This window comes from Leguminivora glycinivorella, chromosome 19 (genome assembly GCF_023078275.1).
Source record: "Leguminivora glycinivorella isolate SPB_JAAS2020 chromosome 19, LegGlyc_1.1, whole genome shotgun sequence".
Lineage (NCBI taxonomy): Eukaryota > Metazoa > Arthropoda > Insecta > Lepidoptera > Tortricidae > Leguminivora > Leguminivora glycinivorella.
The window spans coordinates 16,364,622-16,382,404 of NC_062989.1; the positions used below are offsets into that span (position 1 = coordinate 16,364,622).

The window sequence follows — 17,783 nt, forward strand, 5'->3', positions numbered from 1 at the left end:
TGTTTCATGAAAATCGGTCCACTAGGTCGCGGTCGGGGGTTTTTCAAAATTTTAATTTTTGTCTCTTTGTAACCCCTCACTTCCCTAAAATGGGGGTGGAAATTTGTATGGATCTTTTCGCAATTTTCGAATTTAACGCGAGCGAAGCCGCGGCAGGGGCAGCTCACTCCGCGATCCTATCGCCGCGCTACAAGTACATCCTGGCGGCCGCGAGTTCGCGGCCTACTCAGGAGTGGCGCGCATTCTCACGGAATGCACGTTCGCACTTTCTATTGTTACTTTACGCCGCGAGGTTTTTTAAGCGATGTCCGCGAGTGGAATGGCTAATAATACTTAGTTAAATAGACATATTGAATAAAATAAATACCAAAAGACATTCTTATACAGATCTACTACTGATTAAGTCCCACGGAAAAGTTCAATAAGGCTTGTGATGTTGGAACCTTGAACAAAAATATATAAATACAGCGTATATACCTAGAAAGTACTCAAGACTTGAATATAATAGTATAACATTTATTGTGAGTATTAATTAGTTTGGATCCATTGGTAACCCTATCACCGGACGCCGCGCACGTGCGGCTCGTTTCTTTGTAAGAATGTTGTAGGTATTTAAAAACCGGCCAAGAGCGTGTCGGGCCACGCTCAGTGTAGGGTTCCGTAGTTTTCCGCATTTTTCTCAAAAACTACTGAACCTATCAAGTTCAAAATAATTTTCCTAGAAAGGTTTTATAAAGTTCTACTATTGTGATTTTTTTCATATTTTTTGAACATAGGGTTCAAAAGTTAGAGGGGGGGGGACGCACTTTTTTTTCCTTTAGAAGCGATTATTTCCGAAACTATTAATATTATCAAAAAACGATTTTAGTAAACCCTTTCTCATTTTTAAATACCTATCCAACAATATATCACACGTTGGGGTTGGAATGAAAAAAATATCAGCCCCCACTTTACATGTAGGGGGGGTACCCTAACAAAACATTTTTTTCCATTTTTTATTCTTGCACTTTGTTGGCGTGATTGATATACATATTGGTACCAAATTTCAGCTTTCTAGTGCTTACGGTTACTGAGATTATCCGCGGACGGACGGACGGACGGACGGACGGACGGACGGACAGACAGACATGGCGAAACTATAAGGGTTCCTAGTTGACTACGGAACCCTAAAAAGGCGGCATTTCGGAAACATCAAAGCAGTGGGCCTTCTGTACTTGTACTATTATATATTCTGTGGCCGCGGGCGAAAGCTAGTTTAAAATAATCCGTTCTAAGGTAAGCTTCTTTGGTGAAAAATTAAAACGTGTCACAATATTGCGATGTTTTCGATAGTTTTTGACCTTAGGATCGATACGGATTATGAATATTATGATGATTTTATGGTAAGTTATTTATATTTAGCCCATCGCATTAAATGCGAAGGTAACTTCTACCCACAGAGAACCTCCTATAGAGTAGAAATCTTGTATATTTTGTTCGCGATACGAGTCACCAGTGTTTGGGGTGCGAGGAGCGGGCGGGGAATGTGTTAAGCGCGCTGTGATTGGCCGTTTCAAGGACGGCGGGCAGTCGCGCCAGATGAAAAGGGACAGAAGTATGACTGTACCTCTACTGTCGCGTAAGTGGCCAATGTAAGTTGACCTATGCCGGCTCTGAATAAATTATAAATATGACTTATTTGTGGAATGTAATGCCGTCTGTTTTTAAATTTGAGCTTCTTGTTAACTTTCCACACCATTTCACACTACAGGTGGACATCTTTAAGGCATCAAAATACCCTTTTCCAATTTTTTAGTGCGAAAAACACGCGCTGCTTTCGGGTCTGTTACTTGGTCGATACTGATCGGGCACGGCGAGCGCCCGCGCTTATATCAGTGCAAATACTAGGAAGGCTGGCGACCGCGAGTCGTCTTGTAATGGATGTCTATAGGGGTTGGTCTGTGCTTCTACCTTACTTGCATACAAGTGTCAAAAAATATCTAATAAATAATTGTCCATAGGAGCAGCAGAGAGGGGTCAACTTAGTATGGAAAGTTGGAAATCTATAATAATTGGACTTATCTTTGCTGGCCCTGAAGGCGTCATTCAGTACCTATAGCGTAAAATTAGAATTAATTTAAACAATTAACGTTGCATGCTTAGTTAGTATAGCTATTAATGATGATTTAAACATTGCATGATATTATGTATAACTTGACACAACTTGTACCTACTCAGTAATCAATCAAGAGCAAACATAACTGCCAACAAACTGTTTTGCAGTTTGGCGGTATTTTGTAAACTGTAATATCAATGTAACTATTGTGTCTGAAGAAAAATAAATAATAAATAGTAAAAAAGTATGGGTCTATTTTAGTCTATCATGACATTGCTTTCAATCTGGAGATCGCGGCTCGTAACCAATGGCTTTTTCGGAACTTATGTGCGAAATGTCATTTGATATCTGCCTGTCGCTTTTTGGTGAAGGAAAACATCGTGAGGAAACTGGACTGATTCCCAATAAGGCCTAGTTACCCTTCGGGTTGAAAGGTCAAATGGCAGTTGCTTTCGTAAAACTAGTGCCTACGCCAAATCTTGGGATGAGTTATCAAAGCGGACTCCAGGCTCCCATGAGCCGTGGCAAGTGTGTTTTACAGGTTGCACTCCGGGGAGTGTGCTCAAGAGCTACACGAGCTTCTTTCACCACCGTCCCCATTCTACCATCGGACTCTTAGACACACGGCCCGTTTCCATCCTTTCTTGGTAGATATTTCGCGAATTCGCACGAAGCGCTTTGCTTCTTCTTTTCTTAATGCGCACTGCCAAGGAGTGGAATTCCTTGCCGACGGCTATATTTCCGCGAGCTCATACTTATAACCCGGTAAACTTCAAATCAGGAGTGAACAGACATCTTCTGGGCGAGCTCACTCCATCGTAGGCCAAGTCTTTGCCTTTGGCTAGTCTGTGTTCAAGAGTAAGCCCATTCATAATATAATAACTACAAAATTAAAATTTTGAAAAACCCTGCGACATAGTGGACCGATTTTCATGAAACATGGCTAAGAAAAGAACACTCCCGAGCTCCCGACTAACTCAACTTTCAGACACAAAAAACTGAATGTAAATCGGTTCATCCGTTCCGGAGCTACAATGCCACAGACAGACACACACACAGACAGACACGTCAAACTTATAAAACCCCGTCGTTTTTGCGTCGGGGGTTAAAAAAAGTGCCGGGATAACGCGAATGATGATGACATTGCTTTAAACAACAGGCTTTTAAAGTAGATAGGTATTTAGTCATGAAATATGTATTTTGAGACAGTTACAAGCCCTCTCAGTCACAGTGGGGGTCTTTATGACAGATTTTTATACAGGGTGGGGCCTGTAACAAAAGCAAAAAATTAAACTGTAGGCTATACTCCTTAAACTGACCAACATTTGTTCAGTGACTTTTAAAAATTATGAAGTCTTTAATTTTTTTATTTTTCATACAAAATAAATATTAGCTTCAATGTACGCCATTATTGTTGTCATTGACGTTGTCTGTCACACTTTAGACTTAACAGAATTCGTAATACATTACCTCTTAGAAAAAACTTTCAATGGTAATAAAAATCAAAATACAAGTTATTTTTAAAAGTCGCTGAACAAATGTTGATCAGTATAAGGAGAATAGCTTACAGTTTAATTTTTTGCTTTTGTTACAGGCCCCAATCTGTATTTAGTAGAAAAAAGTAAGGCCAAACTAGACATTTCAAGGAATCGTCATCGGAACACTCTTCTTACAGTTCTAACGATAGCAATGTTGCTATTGTCAAGACTTATGAAGTTTTTTTTATATATCCTCGCTCCGCAGGTATATTTTCCTTCTAATTTGACATGTCGTAGGTCATATAATAAGGCCTGATTTAGACGGCGTGCGAACTCGCATGCGATTTTAGTTACATTGCGGGCTGTTGAGGTTACATACCATTTTGGACAGATCAAATACCGCAATGTAATAAAACTCGTATGCGAGTTCTCGTACCGTCTAAATGGGCCCTAAGGCAAATAGGTCACCCTTTCCGAGCTCGGCAGATATACCTAGTCTTTCAGGTAAGAGGTAATGTTGGTATTACGTTTTAATTAGTGATTGACAGACTTTTAAAACGTTCGATATTTGAAACGAAACAAATTAATTACGATGCACTAGGAGACAATAGACATACAGGCAGCATACAGATTTTTTAATGTAGGCTTTTTCTTATCTCTCCTAAACGACTAGTCTATAATAAAAAAAAACTTATATGGATAAAAAACTTCAAGTGTCAAGTCAACGCCTCAAGGACTGGCGGTCATCAATGTCATGCTCTCCGTTTCTCTATAATTGAGATTTGGATACACTTTCACATTCTTTCCTTTGGTGAGTCACAGTTGAAGTCAGACACCTTGTCCAATATTCGGATTACGACATTTATACTATGTAATTTTTTTTTTTTTTTTTTTTTTTTTTATTATAGGACATTCTTACACAGATTGACTGAGGCCCACGGTAAGCTCAAGAAGGCTTGTGCTGTGGGTACTCAGACAACGATATATATAATATATAAATACTTATATACATAGAAAACATCCATGACTCAGGAACAAATATCTGTGCTCATCACACTAATAAATGCCCTTACCGGGATTCGAACCCGGGACCGCGGCACAGCAGGCAGGGTCACTACCGACTGCGCCAGACCGGTCGTCGAATTATTGTAATTAATCTTTAAAAATGTTTCAGAGCTTATTATCACTGGTACTGATCTTTTGGGTTTTTTATAAGTCAGAAACACTAGCATAGTTAATACTGATAATATTTTTTATTTATTTGCTCAAAAAAGCAAGAGATGAACTAGCGATTCGAACGACCAAACCATAAAGCGAATATTTGTCTTATCATAATATGAACTTAAAATTCGAATCGGGCATTTAAAAACATAATCGCGGAACTGACCTCAAGTCCTCATGAGACCGCGTTTCAAGTATTCCAACAAAAACATAGTTTTTCGTTTTGTGAACATGAGCTTGGAATGCGGGTCTTGAAGGCCAAGGCCTCGAAGGGGATTTTGTGGAGCATAAATAGCTTACAGCCTTACTTTAGGTTACAGACCTGTTGGGAAATAAAACTAAAAATTACCTGCTCCTTGATAGGTACTTAATACGAAGTTTTATATGTCATTTGGTGAGTCACAGTTGAAGTCAGACACCTTGTCCAATATTCGGATTACGACATTTATACTATGTAATTATTCTAATTAATCTTTAAAAATGTTTCAGAGCTTATTATCACTGGTACTGATCTTTTGGGTTTTTTATAAGTCAGAAACACTAGCATAGTTAATACTGATAATATTTTTTATTTATTTGCTCAAAAAAGCAAGAGATGAACTAGCGATTCGAACGACCAAACCATAAAGCGAATATTTGTCTTATCATAATATGAACTTAAAATTCGAATCGGGCATTTAAAAACATAATCGCGGAACTGACCTCAAGTCCTCATGAGACCGCGTTTCAAGTATTCCAACAAAAACATAGTTTTTCGTTTTGTGAACATGAGCTTGGAATGCGGGTCTTGAAGGCCAAGGCCTCGAAGGGGATTTTGTGGAGCATAAATAGCTTACAGCCTTACTTTAGGTTACAGACCTGTTGGGAAATAAAACTAAAAATTACCTGCTCCTTGATAGGTACTTAATACGAAGTTTTATATGTCAGTTCCCTGCGAGTTGAAGTGAAAGCCGTTTATCTTTAATGGCCGTTTATCTTTTTTTAATCCTTTCAAATCAAAAGTCAAATTTCAATAAATCAAACTAGGTACCTATTGCTAAGCCATTGTAAAATCAATGAGTTTCGGAACTTATGTGCGAAATGTCATTTGATATTTGCCAGTAGCTTTTCGGTGAAGAAAAGCATCTTAAGGAAACTTAACTAATCCCAATTAGAGTTGTGCCTCTGTTCACTGAAAAAACCGCTTTCCATCAGGCGGGCCGTATACCTGTTTGCTACCGACGTGGTATAAAAAAAAAGAAAATTAAAGAAGCCTCAGATCACAATGACATGCTTGTTGTCCCTTGCAACAATTACGTGTGACGTGAGACATTTCTTACTTTACTGCAGGGTTCGAAAATATCCGATATTTATAATAAATATCAAAATATCGGATATTTATGAATTTTATGATATATATATCGGATATATATCAACTTTGATATATATCCATTTTGTATGGAAGGCATTTCATTTTTTTTGTTGCGGTATTTATGAACACTACTTAAGATAAGGAAAAATGTACAAAAAAAACATAAAATTTTGTATAAAAATAGTAACAAACACAAAAAACTTGTTTTTTAACAATGTTACATTTTTGAAAACCATTTTTGTATTGAAATATTTATTAAAAAAAGATATATATCGGATATTTATATCCATAGATATATATCGTCGAACCTAGATGGATATATATCCGATATATATCGGATATATATCTTGATATATATCGGATATATATCTTGATATATATCCTCGAACCCTGCTTTACTGCATGCATATACATTTTAAAACTAAAAGTTTTTGCAAATAAAGAAAAAATACAAACACGGTTGAGTTTTTGTGACTCGTCTAATATAACGTCAGCATTGCAAATACTTGATCTCTTGACTTGATGACTGAAATTTCTCAAATTTCACCTATTGTCTTACTCTAGACGCAGGGCCGGATTAAGGGTAGAGCGAGTGGAGCGGCCGCTCTAGGCGCCGAATGGTAAGGGGGCGCCAAAATCGTCATTGCGTGGGCGCACACATAGCCCAAAATGGCGAGAGGAGCCGGAAATGAATTTTATTCAGATATTGAAAATCTAGATTTGTGATTGTGATTCAGATTATCTGAAAAGTTGCACCACAATGCCACCATGTAGAACATTCATAAGGTGGGAGCCGTTGCTACTGTTGCTAGGGCGCCGCGAAAGATGTTTCTAGCTCTTGACAAACCACATCGTTGCGAGACCGAACGACAAAGACAATGTTACGTCGCTATCCAAACGCTCAGTGTTTATCCGCAATTCAAAGCGGAGTTCCTCTTAAAGCCAAAGGCGCAAAACGTCTCACAGAGGCGCAATTTTGTATGAGACAAAGGAGCGTAAGCGTGATGATAAACGCACTTCTAATAACCGAAATCTAAGTACCCCAAAATATGGCAAGGGCCGAATAACATGAGAGCATAATTAACCTATTTAATTCCAAGCTTTGCTCTTCCGCAGTTCTGCAATTAGAGTCGAACTTCTCGACTTCTCCATGTCTGTCCAAGTTGGCCATTGCTGCAATTTGCTTTTCTCTTCCATGCCTTGCCTTGGCCCTGAACTAAAGCTCAAATCCGACTGTTATCAGTTATCGATTTCTTGGTCTGCCAGAGCTTGGTCTTTGGCCTCTTTTGTTTTATCACAACCATTTGTTCTTGTCCTAGTGAACTCCTCAATGAACACGCCGTACAGGAAAGCATTAACCTCGCGTACGTATGTCCTATGAAGACAGGGGCTTTTATAGAATCAACCCACCCCCCCTCCATAAATAATAGGAAAAATTTTCGCGCTCGCTTCGCTCGCGCTTACAATTTCTATCATTGCGCATACATGTGAAATGTTTTACTTAACTAGTCTAATGGTTGTGACCTTTCTGATGGACACAGCGAATCTATGAGCATTTTGGTATCGAACCCCCCAAAAAAGTTTAAACAAGGGGGCGCCAAAACTATATCTCGCTCTACCCTGATCGAGTGCGCGGCCCGGCACTGTCTAGACGGTTTATGTAATAGTGGAGTTATTATTGTAGAGGTATGTTTTGTTTACCTGCAATAATAATATATTTTATAGTCTTCAAATTACGGATGCAGTGCAAAAGGGTTTCCATGCTAAGTTAAGAATTTCACCTGCCTCTTTCTTCCCGTAGCGTAGGTGATATGGGTTAAATTGTGGCGTAGGCGAGAGGCTGGCAACCTGTCACTGCAATGTCATAGTTTGGATTTCTTTCAGCCCCCTTTTTGCCAAGTGGCACTGAAACTTAGTAGTTCATGTGCTCTGCCTACCCCTTTACGGGATACAGGCGTGTTTATATGTATGTATAATTGTATATAGTTCAGTCAATGTCAGTACATCTTGTACTGAGACAGACTGTGATAGAATGGGACATTCGTATGTTTCACTACAACTCTAATGGTGCTCCCACACTGTTACAAATGTTATGTATTAACATTGTGTGACAGGGACAGCGTAATGTCAATGCCATTGCGCTGTCCCTGTCATACAATTTTATACCTATAACATTTATAACAGCCAGTGAGAGTGCGGTAGCACCATAAATTGTCTGGACAATTGATTTGATGACTACGCACTCTACGCAGTCAACATCCTCCTTGCGTTATCTTGGCATTTGCCGCGGCTCATGGGAGCTGGGGTCCGCTGTGACAACTAATCCCAAGATTTGGCGTAGGCACTAGTTTTACGAAAGCGACTGCCATCTGACATTCTAACCCAGAGGGTAACTATAGGCCTTATTGGAATTAGATTTGATCCGTAGTACCACCTGAAAAGTGATATTTGGCCCCTGACTAGTGATTACAAATAAAAAACAGTAAGGCCTGATTTAGACGGTGTGCGAACTCGCATGCGATTTTAGGTACATTGCTGGTTGTTGAGGTTACATACAATTTTGCACAGCCATCAAATACCGCAATGTATTAAAACTCGTATGCGAGTTCTCGTACCGTCTAAATGGGCCCTAATTCTCTTCTATAACAATGCACCATTTAAGAATTCGCCGAGATTTTGCACATGCACTTGAATAGTATCAGTGCATCGTCATTGAGCGGTGATTCAATTGTTTCCTTATGGGTCACCCGACCAATCAGAAGCGAGGTGTGAGATGAATGGTAAATCACTGGGAAATCTATTAGTGAAGTTTTTTCTTAATGACAATAATGGGAACTATACTGAATCTGCCTAGTGATACTGTTTAGTATCTGTTGTGTAAGTAAACATAGACTGTTCCATAGAGTACATATTATTATATTGGTATAGAGTTATCAGTCAAGATTTTTCGAATGCAGTGCCATCTATATTATTAAGTTACGACAACTTTTCATGTGACTTTCCATGCCTAAAGATTCCTTATATCACATAAAACATTTGGACAGGACACGCCACATATTTATGGCGGGATTTTGAAATAGGTTTGATGTTTTCATTATGAATCTGAGCAAAAAAACGAACTTATTTTCCAAAATGTCGTTCGCTAGTTTGCAGGTGGTACAGCGACATCTTAGTCTATCCTTAGTGCCTGAAACGAAACTTAGTGTCCTAATACTCAATTCTCTTTGGTATTAGGTACGTTTTTTGTTTCTCTGCGAAATCTTTTAGCCAAACTATCAAAAAGCAACCAAAGTTACAATTAGACTTATATTGACCGGGATATAGACCGTGATTACCTTTTTGATTTTTGTCGAGCTCCCGATATTTCGACGCAGTTGCATGCATCATGATCACGGAAAACTGACGAAGGCGGGTGGATGTTAAAGTTGTATAGACAGCGCGCGATCTACCCTCCTTCGCGCGCGTCGGCTGCGCTCACTTTCAGCGTTACCACTGGTCGCGTTCACACTCGATGGTCTGTCCAAACACACTACACTCACAGTGTCACTACGAAGGAGGGTAGATCGCGCGATGTCTATACAACTTTAACATCCACCCGCCTTCGTCAGTTTTCCGTGATCATGATGCATGCAACTGCATCGAAATATCGGGAGCTCGACAAAAATCAAAAAGGTAATCACGGTCTATATCCCGGTCAATATAAGTCTAATGAAAATAACCGTGAATCATTCAAAACTCAAAGTTACAATATAAGCCTTAAGTCCGAAGGGAGTGTTTTAAATCGATACGAGTTACGAATTTCCTTAGGGGCCGTCCATAAATTACGTCATTCTAAATTAGGGGGGGGGGTTTGGTCTGCGGATGACGGTAAATGATAGATGGGGGGGGGGTGTTTCGAAATTGACGTCATTCTTATTTATTTATTTATAGTTTATTTTTCACGTACAAAAAGATTATTTCTAAAAAGAAATTTCTTCCAGCACACCTAGTAAGTGAGACTGCAAATGTGAGAGGCGGCTAAGGCGCATACAATACTAAAATAACTCATAATAAACATACATAAGTAATGCAACATAGATGTACACAAATACAGTAATAACTACAGATAAAATACTCTAACAATAATATTACATATAATACTAGCTGCCCGCCCCGGCTTCGCCCGTGGTACTTCAATGTATTATACATATAAACCTTCTTTAAGAATCAGTCTATCTATTTAAAAAAACCGCATCAAAATCCGTTGCGTAGTTTTAAAGATCTAAGCATACATAGGGACAGACAGCGAAAGCGACTTTGTTTTATACTATGTATTTATATTATATTATAAGTAGTTATATTATATCAATGATTATTGCCAAAGTAAAAATAATAAAAGATGATTCTATAACCAAGTGTTTTAATCATATAATACCCTATTTTTCTCAAATCTGCAATGTTTTATTTTGTCAAACTGGTAATGACGTCAATTTTGGGAGAAGGGGGGTCATTAAGATATGACGATAGGATGATTATAGGGGGGGGGGGGTCTAAAATCTGAAAAAATCGATGACGTAATTTATGGACAGCCCCTTTCGCACGTGTATCGTACGACGTTTTTCAGTACGGATTGCCCTCCGAAGTTTCGACCTAACAAGAACGCACTAGGGCGTAAAAAAGCACATCTGTAGTATCTGTACTGAAATAGTACATTACGATACAAGTGCGTAAAAAAGGAAGTTCTTTTCGCACGTGTATCGTACGACGTTTTTCAGTACAGATGAGCCTCCGAAGTTTCGACCTGGCATATAATGAACAACTTCTCGAACTAGTGCGTAAAAAACGACCATCTGTACTGAAATAGTACATTACGATACAAGTGCGTAAAAAGGAAGTTATTTTTCGCACGTGTATCGTACGACGTTTTTCAGTACAGATGGCACTCCGAAGTTTCGACCTAGCATATAATGAACCACTTCTCTCACTAGTGCGTAAAAAAACACTATCTGTACTGAAAATGAAATTCCTTGCCGACGCCAGTGTTTGTAATAAGTTGCTGTTTAGATAATCTACTTATGCCCTGTAAGAGTACATTGTACAGTGTGTATACTTGTACACTTTGTACAGTACAATGTACAATACTTGTACACTTTGTACAGTACAATGTACACATACCGATATCACCTTAAGGGCCTTGAGATTGGTCCAAGTCATTGCCGACTGACTCACTTAAATCTTTTAGCACGTGTAATATAATTTTCCCATTAGTGCATTTTCCTTATATCAAAATGTTAATGTACCTAAATGGAATCCAGTACCAGTAGTACCACTACATAGTTAAATGTAAATTGCATTAAAAAACGTGGCTCCTCTAGTGTGAATCTCATTCGAAATTTTGACACACAGAAGCGTTAAGGCTCATCTAGACGGGAGACAAACTCGCAGTGTCGAGGTTACGTACAGTCAACCAATTGGAACCAAGAGTGGCCTATACAATCTGATTTATAACATCACTATGACAGTTCTACAGTGGCCTAGGGTTCCAATTGGTTGACTGTACAATTCAGCACACATATCAAATACCGCAATGTAATCAAACTCACACTGTCTAAATAGGCCCTTACAATGAGCCTCGTTTTGTATGGGATTTTGATAATTTATGAAAATTTTGGTTAAAATAAAATAACCATAGACATAGAAGAAATATAGAGGTTTTATTTTAATCAGGCGCTAAATAACCTTATGTCATCCTGTAGGTATGTAGCACATAGCTAACCTAATCAGTAACGTTGTACCGCTTTATTTTAAGTACTTATAGGAAACTAGCCTATTAAAATTGAATGTCAATATATTACGTCCTTCGTTTCAAACTTCTTGAGATTCCACTCCCCCCTCTAATTCGTACAGATCCAATGTCTTTACCATAATTAGTAAACAATCCAAACAATTTATGGGTCACCCATAGCCCCGTGGCACACTGCCCCCAAATTTGGGTCGTCTGATTGCTCGCCAATTGATCGAATTGGACATTCGCGATTCGCGGAACGCACGTGGCTCGATTACATATTCTATGAACGATGTTGTTGGAATTTGAGGAAAGTGTTGCGAAATAATTAATCGTGGCACAGTTTGGCCATGTTCATCATGGGTCATGTCATGGGTGATGTGCCGATAAAAAACGAGATCTGAGAATTCCTTACCGAAGAAATCCTCAACTTTCTCGAGAACGTTCTCTTTTTTTAATGGAAATTATTGGAACCATCAAGAAAAATGCATGTTTCTCTAGATGGCGCTATACCTCTGTTTGATTCTCGGATAGATGGTGCTAATATTAATATTTGACTATTTTAACACAACAAGGGATTGTTGTGTTAAAATAGTCGTCCTTTTATCGTCCACTGTTGAGCATAGACCTCTATTCTAGTACTCCACTTATCCCGGTTCAGAGCTAGTCTCATCCAGTGATCCGCAATTGTCCGGATGTCATCCATATCTTTGGTCTAACGTGAATATGATTGTTCCAGGTAGTGACGGATGAGAGTGACGGCTGTGGCGCCAAGTTCTCAGCGCTGATCGTCTCCGACAAGTTCCAGGGGAAACCCTTGCTGGCGCGCCACAGGTAAAAGCAATATAAGTAAACACACTTGTCAAGGTTAACTACAACAGCAGAGTTCGCACATGATTGCTGCGAGATAGATCACACGTCTTCTTCTGATTGTATTAATGACATAGGTCTATCTCGCTGCAATCATGTGCTAACCCTGCTGAGCACCTAACCAACACCGTATCCGAGACCCACGGACGGCCGCCAGCGTCCCAAGAACACTCTCGTGACTGCTCGATTGTCTAATATTCTAAATAAATAGGTGGCGGAATGGAACCAGAAATTTCTGTAGGCTTTCGTTTTGCCGATGATTACGTAAGTAGACCTTAAGAAGACCATGTCAACACAGAGCTTCAAGTTGTCTATACCTTTTAGGAAACCCCTTTAATTATAAATATCTTTGAGATCAATAGGCTGACGTGTTTGCTCTCACATACACCCTTCACAGGCCAAACGGTTAGATCTCAAGACTTAGTGCTATTCAACTGAGAATTAAGACCTTACTATTACTATTCTATAAGATAATGCTTATTAAAGGTTGAATAAGTATCTTTTGTTTCCTGAGGCTCAATTTAATATGGACAATGAAATATAACGGCCTGTATTAGACGTAGTGTCCATTATAAGATAATTATAGAATGTTTTGTTTGGCGATGTTGGGTTCAAAAACCGGTGAATCGTTTATTATGAAGTTGTTCTTGATTTCATTTCAATATTTTCAATGTTCACAAGTATAGCTGTGGTAGATTCTGTCCAAGCTAATTCTGCAGCGAAATTCAAAGCACTGTGGAATTCATAAATAATAAATAAATACCGTTCGACTTGCACAGATGGACCTAGCCCCAAACTAGGCATATCATATCACATTACTCGTATCCATACAAAATATTATGAAACAGTGTCTGAGTCTGTTTGTTTGTCCGTCTTTCACGGAAAAACTGAGCGATGAATTGACGTGAGTTTTGATAGATGAAGAGATGGAGAGTGACATACTTTTTGTCTCTTTCTTAACTAGTAGTGGGGGTTTTAGTCTCTTTCTTAACCCCTTAAAATGGAGAGTGGAATTTTTATGGAGCATTCCGCAATTTTCGTATTTAACTCGAACGAAGCCGCAGGCAAAAACTAGTATTAGTTATATATTCAAAATATTTATTCAATGCCATCATGGTATTTACAGAGGTGTTTAGGGACTAATGAATACATACTAAATACATAGCTTGTGTACTATGAGTTCTAGTTGAGGATATATATATGCATAGCTGGGCACCGTTAATCAAATAGTTAACTTCGTTAATCGTTAATCCGTTACTAAAAAATTTACTTCGTTAATCGTTAAAGCGATACATTTCGACAAATTTAACGTAAGTTAAAGTTAATCGTTAATCCGTTAACACGTGAAAAAAAATGAACTTTTCTTTAAATATTTAGTTGCATCAGTATCCACTATAACGTATTATGTTTCTGTAAAAGGCCGAAGTACAGCTAGCCTATTGAACTCTAGGCTGCACGTGGAAGGCAGTGATCGCCTGAGCTACTGCCAAGAGCTGTGTCAGGAGAGATGCTGGCGGTGACGGGACTGTTGTGGCACTTTGGGCGGTAGAGGCTAGGGAAGCGAATGTGGTCGTAAATAGGGCTCGAATTTGCTGCCCTATCACTACAACAGTCGCCATGGTAAAGCTTAGGATTCACCGAATCAAAGTTAGTAAAAGCAAATCCACGTGAAGAATACTTTTTTAGGTAATATTTCGGACTTTTAGCAATCGACATCGGTAAAACCTAGGATTTACCGGCAAATCATAGGAGTTGCCATACTTCGGGCTTTTATAGTAGCGTTCAGAACGTGTTTTTCGCAGCGCAGATGGCGCCTGTGCCCTACTAGATTAACGATTAACGGACTCGGAGAAATTTAACGGAAGTTAACGAGTCCGTTAACATTTTCTCAAGTTAACTTAAAAGTTAATCCGTTAATCGAAATGTTAACTTCGTTAATTAACGATTAACGGATTAACGAGTTAATGCCCAGCTATGTATATAGGTACATACTTATACGTCAAATAGATAAAAATACATACTTATACGTCATCATCGTGGCCACGTCATCACGATTGTTGCAGCGTATGCAATAGCTAAAAACTAAAAATTCAAAACATTATCCGAGACAATCTCGCAATCGATTCACATATTAAAAACTCATAGTAACTAAACTGAACTAATATAGTTATTTTTTTCACAGTATACAAACACGTATTGTTATTATATTTTTTTACATGACAAAGACCAACATTCTATAGTTCTAACTGCGTCAATACATTGAACAGTATACGATATGATCAAACATTTCTTTCTAAACCGTTTTCCTTGATTTTATCACGAAGTTGAAAGGTCTTCAAACGATTTAAAAAAATGATAGACGCATACATAATTATGCTTGTAGGGTTCTGTAGCCGCTGCTACAAGTTTTCCAATTATATTACTAATAAAGGTGGTGATATGATCCTGTTATCCCTCACTAGGGAGAGACATAGTCCTCTTAGCAGAAAATTCCACTTCTCACGATCCTGGGCGACTAATTCCAGAACCTTCCAGCCTAGTCCACTTGCGCCAGCCTCCTTCTCCACTGACCGCCTCCACGTGGTACAAGGCCGTCCCCACCGTTTACTGCTAGGTCCTTGCCAGCAGAGACCCTGCCTGGACAGGTGGTTGTCTGCTCTGCTTAGCACGTGCCCTATCCATCGCCATTTCCGTGCCCGTATTTCTTGGCCTATGGGAATTTGTCCCGTCATCTGTCACAATCTGGCGTTTGATATAGTAATAATAAGCTTTTACTCCTTACATAAGCGCTGGTGGCCTAGCGGTAAAGCGGGTTCGAACCCGGCTCGTACCAATGAGTTTTTCTGAACTTATGTGCGAAATGTCATCTGATATTTGCGAGTCGCTTTTAGTTGTTAATGCGGATCCCAGGCTCCCATAAGCCGTGGCAGATGCCGGGATAACGCAAGGAGGATGATGAGGCTTTTACTCCTTACATTTCATTAGTGTCAAAAAGGGACTACGTATACGAGCCAATATATTGGCTTCGGCTCCGCGCACACTTCCCAAAAGTCCGGAACCGGAATATACCCTATGGTTTCCGTGATGGAAATTATGGGAAAGGCCTTTACATCTATGGCAGATGATTTAAGCAGCATCCGAACGACACTTGCGTTCGTGACTGTATAGCAATTCGAGAGAGGATCCCCTCTATATGCTCCCCCAGGTGGGCCGGGGTTGGAGGCCTGCTCGGGACGCCATATTTATATTACGAAAGTCATATATACTCGTAATAATATTTAGAGGTATAATACGTACCATCAATTTTAAAATATCACATAAGTCATCCAGTACATACGTAATGTATGTTCGTAAACGCTTAAATACCCTTATGTCTATATTATTGCATATAATAATATGTACATAAGACACATCGGAAATATAACGATAATAGCATAAATTCGATGTACAAGGTGAACTGACTTGAATGAGTCATAGGTTTCAGGGGTCCCCAATGTTTTACAGGCCGAGTTTAAAGTTTCAAATTTAATATTTGCGCTCTAGCTGCTCGCCCAACTAATTCGCAAAGTAGCATGGTGAAGAGTGCCTCGCGAAGCCCCTCTATACTCTGTACGTCGCACCATGCCATCACAGTGCACAACCCAACTCAAAATATACTTCATGCACGTCCTATCTGGCCTGCTTGTTATCAAGCACTTGTGAAGACAAGGCCAAGGTGCAAGCGTAGCTTGGAAACCCCTGGGTTAGATTGAAACTGTTACTAGTCTGGATGGATGGAGATGAGAGCAAAACAACCAATAGCAATTGGTCAGTACGTACAGTTCGCATACAAGCAGTTGGGTTGCAGCTATTGATGTGCCGACGGAAAGTTTCCAAAATTCTGAAATTTTCACATAGGAAAACTTCGGAAACTTTCCATACTTTGTATGGAAAATTGTATGGGTGGAAACTTTCCATTTCATAAATTTAAGTTCCCTTTATTTTTCGTGAAAGTTTCGTGAATTTTTCAAGAAATTTAAGATTTTTTTGAAAACTTTCCGCAATTTGCACATCACTAGACTTGCAGCACACCTCGGACAATGGCGATCAAATATATATATATATATTTTTTTTTATCTAGCCTATAATGGTGCCCCACTGCTGGGCAAAGGCCTCTCCCCTTAACCTCCATGACTCCCGGTTTAGTGCCTCTTCCGGCCAGTTGGTGAGGAAGGTGTCTAGGTCGTCCCTCCATCTTCTTCTGGGCCTGCCGCGTCCGCGCTCTATTTGTGGCATCCACTTGGTGGCTATACTAGCCCATCTGTCAGGGTGCATGCGGCAGACGTGACCAGCCCAGTCCCATTTGAGCCAAATCAAATATATGAAAAAGAAAAATCAATGCTATTATAGGAAGGTACCTACCGTACGTGATAAAAGGTGTGCCACCTAGTTGCATAAATCGTAGACTGAAACTTAACATTGGTCTGCCGCCATATTAAAACGAGATACATAGAGATTGTATGAATATAAATGAATAGGTAAATAGTTATCCATACCTAACATAAACCTCCGAGCCTAGTGGGGTTTAGTAAATTTCTGACAGTTTACATAATTTATTACTTTTATTAGTCAATTTAATAATTTATCTTCAATTAAATTATCATTTTATATAGTAGTTACCTGAACTTGGCAGTTGGCACTGATTGACTGGTCATAATTTAATTCATAATTAATTTCGCTTCAGCTCATCGATATATAAAACTAGTAATATCGATATATTAAACTTAGTATTTTCATACTGTGTTTTAATTTTTACCTGAAGACATAAATTACACTAATAAACACTCTTTAATACATTATATGGTCTGTTTAGAATCTTGCAATAATAGGGGTTATTGTGCAAAATTCGGCGCAGAGGGCGGCACTAGCACATTATCGAGGACTTATTGAAACTATGTTTGGAGTGTTGCCCCTTTATCGCACGTAAGCGCTGGCAGACTCTGTAAACAAACATTTTTGATGTAT

General features: G+C 39.1%; 1 protein-coding gene across 1 annotated transcript in view; it reads left to right on the forward strand.

Annotated features, from left to right (window-relative positions):
- The window catches only part of LOC125236301 (mevalonate kinase), a 39,464-nt gene that overhangs the window by 5,171 nt on the left and 16,510 nt on the right, over window positions 1-17,783 (forward strand). Inside the window, exon 2 of the mRNA XM_048143040.1 lies at window positions 12,649-12,743. The gene's annotated coding sequence lies outside the window, so the exon portion shown is untranslated. The remainder of the gene's footprint in view (window positions 1-12,648; window positions 12,744-17,783) is intronic.